The sequence below is a fragment of the Cibotium barometz genome, chromosome 14, assembly GCF_041138505.1.
Source record: "Cibotium barometz isolate CiBa-2024 chromosome 14, ASM4113850v1, whole genome shotgun sequence".
In the NCBI taxonomy this organism is placed as follows: Eukaryota; Viridiplantae; Streptophyta; class Polypodiopsida; order Cyatheales; family Cibotiaceae; genus Cibotium; species Cibotium barometz.
In genome coordinates, this window is record NC_141059.1 from 55,591,821 (window position 1) to 55,600,428 (window position 8,608).

The 8,608-nt window shown below is 44.9% G+C and overlaps 1 protein-coding gene across 3 annotated transcripts in view; it reads right to left on the reverse strand.

Moving 5' to 3' along the window:
- The window catches only part of SWEETIE (HEAT repeat-containing protein), a 147,147-nt gene that overhangs the window by 138,030 nt on the left and 509 nt on the right, over window positions 1-8,608 (reverse strand). The window contains exon 1 of one of the 3 annotated variants that reach the window (XM_086808886.1): window positions 8,432-8,608. This exon is cut by the window's right edge and continues 6 nt beyond it. The exons of the other annotated variants lie outside the window; for them this stretch is intronic. The gene's annotated coding sequence lies outside the window, so the exon portion shown is untranslated. The remainder of the gene's footprint in view (window positions 1-8,431) is intronic. 3 annotated transcript variants of the gene reach the window in all.

Consider the following 8,608-nt stretch of genomic DNA (forward strand, 5'->3'; position numbering starts at 1 on the left):
ATGATACAAAAGGGATCAAGAACGCCAAGCCCAGTATGAACAAATCATCGCCGAGTTTAGGCAACAACTCATAGAAGAGGACCATTGGCAATACAAGAAAGAAGCACATCAACTAAAGCTTCAAGAAGAGACGCATCAAGGCCAGCTTCTGTACGAGCAGAGATGGACACAGCTCAAGGAAACATGGGCACAGTTCATGGCAGCATCAACAAGGCCAAGGAGGGATCACCCATGATTGAGCGCGTTGACCCAACGAAAAGAGAGCTTCTAAGACGAGTTCTCAACAGACGTGATCACAGAAATAGGTGTTTCTGAGGAGGTGCCATTACCCAAGATGCATGTGCCAAAACCAGAACCAAAACCAGAACCAGAGCCAAAGCTAGAGCCAAAACCAAAACCACAGATCGTGCAGGTGGATCTTTCCAAATCCTATTTGGAGGATGAAGATCAACCCAATAGTTCCCAAGGAGGTGGATCTCTCCAAATCCTATTTGGAGAAGGATAAGGTCGTCTTGATAGTTTCAGAGGAGTTTTCAGAAGATCCACAAACCAAGCTAGAGAACTTGAAGACCAAGTCAGAGAGCTTGGGGATTGAGCCAATAGCCAATGGATATCAAGTGCGGTCTTCAATTGGACCGGAACAGAATCGGAGCAAAGGTGTATGGATTATCCCAGCGCTCCAAGCTTAGCAGGAGATAATGTCATGTGCATCCGTTAATCCCAATGCTTATAGACATGTATATTCTCATTAGCAAATATATGAGCAGATTTAGAGCAGATTTCGCACCCTACATGTTCCTAGAAGTGCCCAAGACATAGCCCAATGGTTTGTACACAAAATATGACTTGTTTTGTGGGAAAAATAGGCAAAACCGACTTGATTACGAATTCATACCTTTTTCCAATAAATTTGCTTAGCGTTAATCATGAACACGCTTCCACAATGCATGTTACAGAGACAGTGAGAGATGAAGAGCTCACAGGACATCAAAAACTGCTTGCAAGTGAACAAAGATGGGTTCATGGACGAATAGAAGAAGTGGTCGAACTTCAGAAATCACTTGATGAAAAGAAACAAAGACTTGTTTCATGGAAGAAGACACTTGAAGAAGAAAGACAAAGACTTGTTGCATGGGAACGCAAAATTCAGCATAAGGAACAAGAGCTGCAAGTTTAGCAAAAGCAAATTGAGCAGCAAGTCAAAAAGAGAGAAGAAGAGTTGCAAAAGCAACAAATAAGGCTTGAGGAACAAGCCAAGGGGCAAGCAAGGCAGCAAGAAGTGCTCGACAATCAAGCAAAAGCACGAAAGATGAAAGAATTTAAATTAGAAAAGCAGGCTATGAATCTCAACGAGAGAATACAAATTTGTATGCGACTAGAGAAAAAGATGCAAGTGCATGATGATGTGCAAATAAAGATGTATCATGGGATCAAGACTAAGAAGACCTTCACAGGAATGAACATCGATACCGACAAGAGGAAGACTTCGGCACATATAAAGCAAAGATTTGACATTATAGGTTTTGTTATTCTTTGCATCCTAAGAAGCTTGTATGCTTTAAATGTCATGAGACAGGACATTTTGCACAAAAGGGGAACACTACGGTCTACTATGGATGTAGAAAAGTGGGTCTTAGCCTGTGATTGTTCTCAAAGGAATCTAGGACACATGATATGGCTTCCAAAGCTAGTGTCATTGATGGGAAGCTAGATGAAAAAGAAGACTTGATCATGTACGTGGTCAAGCAAGGGGCATCAAGGATATGCAGGACATGCAATCGAATGATAAGATTCGACATCACATAGAAGATGGCAAGGAAGCATCAAAGACACAAGTCTCAAAGTCACTAAAGAACAAGGATGCTAAAGTCATGAAGACCATCATATTGTTGGAGTGTGCCAAGCGGAAGCGTGAACAATGAAAGAGAGAGAGACAGAGAGAGAGATTGCAGACAAGATCACCTTGATTGATTAGCAAGAGGTTTACAATGGCGATAGACAGCCAGTAGATGGCGTTACAATGTCATTGGAAAGAATGATTACAAGTGAGGGGAGAGAGATCTTTATATAGGCACAAGACAGAGTTGCCCTACTCACATGAATAAATACCTCAAGACTTATAAATCAGCTCACGACTTATAAAACATGGGAAAAATACATGTGCGCCTACACAAAGGCCAATGTGAGCAATAGGATGATCCATGTCATCCCCATCTCTATATAATTTTTTATATCTTTAAACCACTCACCATGACAAGTCATGTGGTTAGAAGCTCCTAAATCCACATACCATATATCATCATTGTTTGTGGATACATCTGCAGACAGCAGTCACACTGAACATAAAAACAACTGCTTACATCTATCTTTAACTTTCTTGCTTAAAGATGCATAATTATTTTGCTACAACTTGTCACTTCATATGTTGCTCTACTTCTTATAACATTCTGCAAAGCAATTTGGTTTGCCACAATAAAAGAAATCTTTTAACTTGATACCGATTGCTATCTTTGCTAATTCCCTCGATATCTCTAACTCCCCTCTAAGACTGGCCTCTTCCACTTGTGTGAGTTTCCTGCTGCTACAAATTATTGCTTTTGTTGTCCATAATTCTGATTTCCAAAGGGCCCCACCACCTTGGCCTCAACCACAACCTCTACCTCTACCTGTATTCAAATTTGAGTAGAAGGCTTAATTTGAAGTGTTATTCTTTTGGGATATGAGGAGTCCACCCAAAGATATACGATTAACATAAATGAGGAGCCTTCACACGCAAAGGCTTCTCTTCTATGATTAACATAGACACCAAATCCCAAAAGTTAGAAACATTCTTTCTCTTACAGCAATAAAGGTCTTGGATGACTTGTATCCTTTGCTAAGCGTATTCAAATAAACACTCACCAAGTCTTTGTCTTGCACTGAGACATTAATAGATCCAAAGGGTTCAATAATTTCCTTGATCTTCACTGCATACTCATTGATAGACATGTTCTTCTTCTCCACCATTTGTAGCTCCTGTTTTTAGATGTAACTTTTTTCTATCTACACCTAGTCGAGTTCGCCTACAATGCTTCTTATCACCGAAGTATCGGGATGAGCCCTTTTAAAGCTCTGTATGGACAAGATTGCTTAACTCCATTAACTTGGTCCGACCCATTGGTTAGGGTCGAGATGTCCAGACAGATGCTTGACAACATGAAGCAGTAGATGCAGTCAATTTGTAAAGATATTAAAGTTGCTCAGGATCGACAGAAGCAATATGCAAATAAGAAGAGAACAGACAGAAAGTTTGAAGAAGCAGATATGGTCTTCATTAGAGTACGTCCCAAAAGAAGTTCTCTATCTCTTGGGAAGTACAAGAAGTAATCCCCCAGATATTGTGGGCCATATCTGATTACAAAGAAAGTAGATGACTTAGCCTACGAGCTTCTTCTGCCTCCTCATCTCAAAGGTCATAATGTATTTCATGTAAGCCTTCTAAAGAAATATGTACCAAGCCCAAATCATGTACTTGATGATGAAATCCTAACCTCTTCAACCCAAGGGCAGATGGAACTCCAACCTGAAGAAATTCTTGATGTTCGAGAAAAGATTCTTAGGAACAGAATTCTCAGAGAATTATTTGGTAAAATGGAAGTTCTATCCTTTTGAAGATACCACCTGGGAGAATAAAGCCGATCTGTTGCGGGATTCCCCCATTTTGCAAGATGAGGGCATCTCGCGTTTTTCAAGTGGGAGAGAATGTAAGATAATGGTATTTTAACCAGTCCAAAAAGAGGGTTTTATACAGAGCATCATACATGAGACTCTCGAGGAGGAGAAATGCAGGAAGCATAGGGCCCTCCATGTGCGAGTGCAGGGACTATAGGTGGGGGGCTTCCCCCAACGCGGATGCCATGACGCTTTACTAGATGATAGGAGTGGACGGGATCCCCCCTCCTTTTGCAGATACATGGAGGGCAAGCAAGGATATGACACAAGAGTGACCCCTCATCATCAGATTCACTGATGCCACCAGCAGACAGGCCTTCTCAGAAAGACAGGCTGCCCTTAAGGGCACATAGGTGTACATGGGAGATGATCTCACCCAAGCACAGGTGGCACACCGGCATGAGGCAATGGTGACAGTTCATGAGGCCCGTAGAGCAAGCAAGTGGGCTATCTACAGAGATGCTAGGTTCATTATCATTGAGCGCCATCCCAAATGGGGACGCGGGGTCTATGAGACCAAACACCAGAGGTTGACAGTATGGAACTGCAATGGCACCCTGTGGTCGAATCTTGGAGGTTTGAGCGAGATACTCACAAGCAGGGATGTCATTTTCTATACAAAGACTTGTCAAAGCCCTAAGAGGGACTTACCATGAATAGCCAGGTATGAGTGGGAGTCGGCTTTACGAGGCGAGACCTGCACACTAGGAGGAGTACGTGGCTCTGGAGAGGTAGTTGTCCTTTTCAGATCCCATCTCCGACAAATTCTCAGCCTCGTCCGGAGGGACGAGATTGCATGGTATCTTTGGGTGCAGCTACAACTTAGAAATGACAGAGTCATCCACATTGTTGTGTGTTATTTTGCACCGTGCAACTCCCCTTACGCCGCACAGCATGGCCAGTCACCGTACTTACCATTATATGAGGATATTATGAAGTTCTCACTGCTGGGGGAAGTCCTGCTCCGGGACTTCAACGCTAGGACGGGGAGCCAACAAGTCCCACTACTCGATCTAGGCGACCCTATCAGACTATAGGAGTTGGACATCACTAACACAAGGCTGCAAAGATCATCACAAGACCGTGAGGAGGTCACGGTGTATGGGAGATATTTCTTAGAGCTAGGAGTTGCACATGGTCTCATTACCTATAACACGATGTCCCGATGGCCCTCCTCAGACATCCTCACCTCCTTCCCTCAATCAGGAGGTACTAGCACCATGGACTACCTTAAGGCTTATGGGATCTCTAGCTTTGGCACACCTTCTCCCCGACTTCTCCATCCTGCCACCCCCCTTTGAAGCTGACCATGCCTACCTCTCTTTCACTCTTACCTACAAACCACCCATCACTCTGCCACCACCCCCCATCTCCTCACATTACACCCAGGTCCATTTTGATCACAAGCTTGACCTTGTTTACTCCAACCACATCTACCACCAACTCCAAAATGTGGAACCTATTGTCCCCCTACCTACCCTCACATCACAACTCACCACCATACTCCACAAATCCGCCACCACTTCTTTCATCTACATGCAGCGATCTACCGCCAAGCCACCTTGCAGCTCCATGCCCTAGAACTGTTGGTATGATGACGAATGCCGAGCCACATGCTACTGTCTTAAGCATAAGGTACGGATTGGGCAAATCATGAAGCGCCAAGCACGACAGGTTTCTCAACGGCTTACCCAACGCAAGAAACGGGAGTTCTATGCTCAGAAAGAGGATGAGTTGTATCGACTTTTTTTAGGGCCGAGCTATAAAGAGGCCTGGAGGAAACTCCGAGAACATCGCCCCCCCACACCTATCACTTGCCCGGACACATGGCACTCCTATGCACACTCCCTCTCATCCCCCTCAGCAACCCCTACCCCCACCACCACATCCCCGCCCCACCACCTCCACCTTCTTCACAAAGGGCATGGTCCTGAAGGCCATTCGTAGACTACGTAATGGGCAAGCCTAGGATCATGTAGGACTCGCTGCCAAGTACATCTCGCATGCCGATGGTGTCCCTACTAGCCTACATGTTCAATAGAGCCCTTTGTGAAGGATTTCCACCCTCTTGGTCCACCAACACCATCACCCCCATCCTCAAAGCCGGAGATCCACTTGATCCTAATAATTACAAGACGATCATGACTGGCCACACATTGGCCAAACTCTATGGATCGGTGCTAGAGACGGAGCTCGGTTCATTTGCAGAGAGACAGGATGCAGAGCATCAAGATAGGCAGGCTTTCGAAGGAGCTACCCTACCCTTAACCACATCTTCACCCTCCGTGCCATCATCGAGGAGGGTAGAGCACGACATCAGAGGATTTACAACTGCTTTGTGGATTTCCACAAAGCTTTTGATATTATGCCCCGAGCGCGCCTCCTACACCGTCCACAAGAGATAGGAGCCCCATCTAACATGGTTTGGAGCATCGTTGCCCTCTATGAGTCCGTCATCGGGACGAGTGAGAGCCCAAGGAGGTACATTGCAAGAGATTTCCAGCACTATTGGGGTGAAACAGGGCTGCCCTCTATCACCCACTCTTTTTGGCCTCTACATTGATGAGATCTCGAGCTTCATTGATGTATTAGGCAGGGCTGGTCCCACACGGGCAAGCATATTGATCCCCATACTACATTATGCAAATGACATCGTCCTCCTCTCAGATTCAGCCAAGGGGCTTCAGAGACTATTGGATGCCTTACAGGACTTCTACACTCAGCAGGACCCCTCTGTTACCCTTGGTAAAACCAAGGTAAATACTTCCGGTCCCTTCATATCTAGATTGAGCTTCACATTCAGAGGGGATCTTGTGCAAATTGTCTCATCCTATGTCTACCTTGGTGTCACTTTCAGTGGCACATGCCAAAGTGACGGGGATATGTAGCCTTGAGCTTACTTGAGTGGCACATTTCCACGAGCCCAAAACGAAGGGTTGGCTTTTTGACACCTCGTCACACTAGCCTTGATGTATGGCGGCGAGTTAAGAGGCCCCAAGTCATGATGCTCTCCCGTATGATCCGCAGCCAACCATCGGTCCCACACCTGATTATCCAAGCAAAGTTTGCTCCAACCCCAATGGTACTAGATGCACTCTTCCAGACAGTCACATACCTCCATCACATCAGTCACATGGATCCCCATGGGTACCCGAGGCTTGCCCTAGAGTCCTCGAGACAATTAGCACTTGAGGGTCACTCGGGAGTATGGTATGCCATAGTTTCAACTTGGTTCTCCGTATATGGGCTCCGCATGGACTGCCTACCACCCCATCTATACAGTTTGGACTCCCCTTTCGCCGGCTTTCTCATGAGGATACCAACCGGGTTTTCCAGTTAGATCTTCCCAGCCTCTACACCCATTGCACATGGATCACACCTTCTCAGCTACCAACGAAGATGCACTTCTACAGAGATCACTTCCTCACGCTCACTGACGATGGATTCATCCAGCAACTTGGCTACCGGAGTGTTCACATGTCCCGTGCCATGCGGATTGTGATTGGCCAAATACAGGTTTCATCCCACCGCCTCAAAGTGGAGACAAGTAGAACTAAGGGCGTCTTCAAAGCTGGGGAGCTCATACGGAGACCCAGAGAGGAGAGGAACTGCCGACTATGCCACACAGGTTGAGACGGAGGAGCATTAAGTTTTGTTTCTCCTACGTGAGGGTGACCTTGGAGGTGCAAGGAGAGGGAGTATATGCCAGAGAGGTCAAACAAGATGCTCCCCAAAGCCAAGCACAAGAGAAAAGGAGGACATTCCACATGAAGAACCATGTCTCAAGAGCTAGAGAGAGAAGAGCTAGGACAACAGCAAGAAAAAGCAGAGAAAAGCAAGATCTAATAGTTGAGGATTACTGTTTAAGAAGTTGGGGGGATGTCACCAAAGCATCAAAATACAAGTTATTGACATGCAAAAACGCAACGCGTCAATTTTTTAAAAAAAATAAAGTTTTGAAAAAAAAAATGTAAAGTAGTGTTTATGACATGGCTGGTGACATGGCACTGACATCAAGGAGGATAGAAAGGCAAGGCCACCTTACCGGCTAGGAATGATGTCACCAAAGCATCAAAATACGAGTTGTTGACATGCAAAGACGCAACGCGTCAATTTTTTATTTTTATTTTTTTAAAGTTTTGAAAGAAAAAAAGTAGTGGTGTTGATGACGTGGCTGGTGACATAGCACTGACATGTGGGAGGATAGCAGCATAGGGCCACCTTACCGGCTTGGAATGATGTGAGTAGCTTTTGGAAAGCAAAAGATTAAAAGCTTTTTAAACACTAAAAAGAGAAGAGCTTATATCACTAAAAAGATGCTTTTTGGGCTATAAGTGAGGTTTAAAGCATTTTTCTCTAGTGCTTTTGGGCAAGAACTATAAATTCAGCTATTCTCTCATTGTTGAGACATTTAAAAAGACGAGAGCTCTCTAGCTCTAAGAACTTGTACTCAAGACACCTCCAAGGGGTTTTATCTAATATACTTCAGAACGGGGGGCGCTTCTTCAGTGGGTAATAGGGACCCAATGTGGTGTCCACTCTCATCCTCTCTCTCTCTCTCTACTCTTCTCTCTTAAAGTAAAGTGGATTGCATGTCAAAGAATTCACAACATAGCGAATCACCAAAATCCATGTGCACGTACCAACTAGTAACTTTACATGCACATCATGTCCTATCCTTGAAGATTATCTAGCTTTCAATGGCAGTTTCAAGACACACCTTGGCCTATGGCGGCTACCATTAGGTTCACATCCTCTGCAAGCTACAAACGTTGTCCTCCCCCAAGCCTCTTTATCTACGTATCCTAGAAAACCATCTTCATAAAATCCTTTGCCAAGGGCTGAGTGACTCCTTTGCTTACATGGACCACCCATGCATGCGGGAATCATTTGAAAT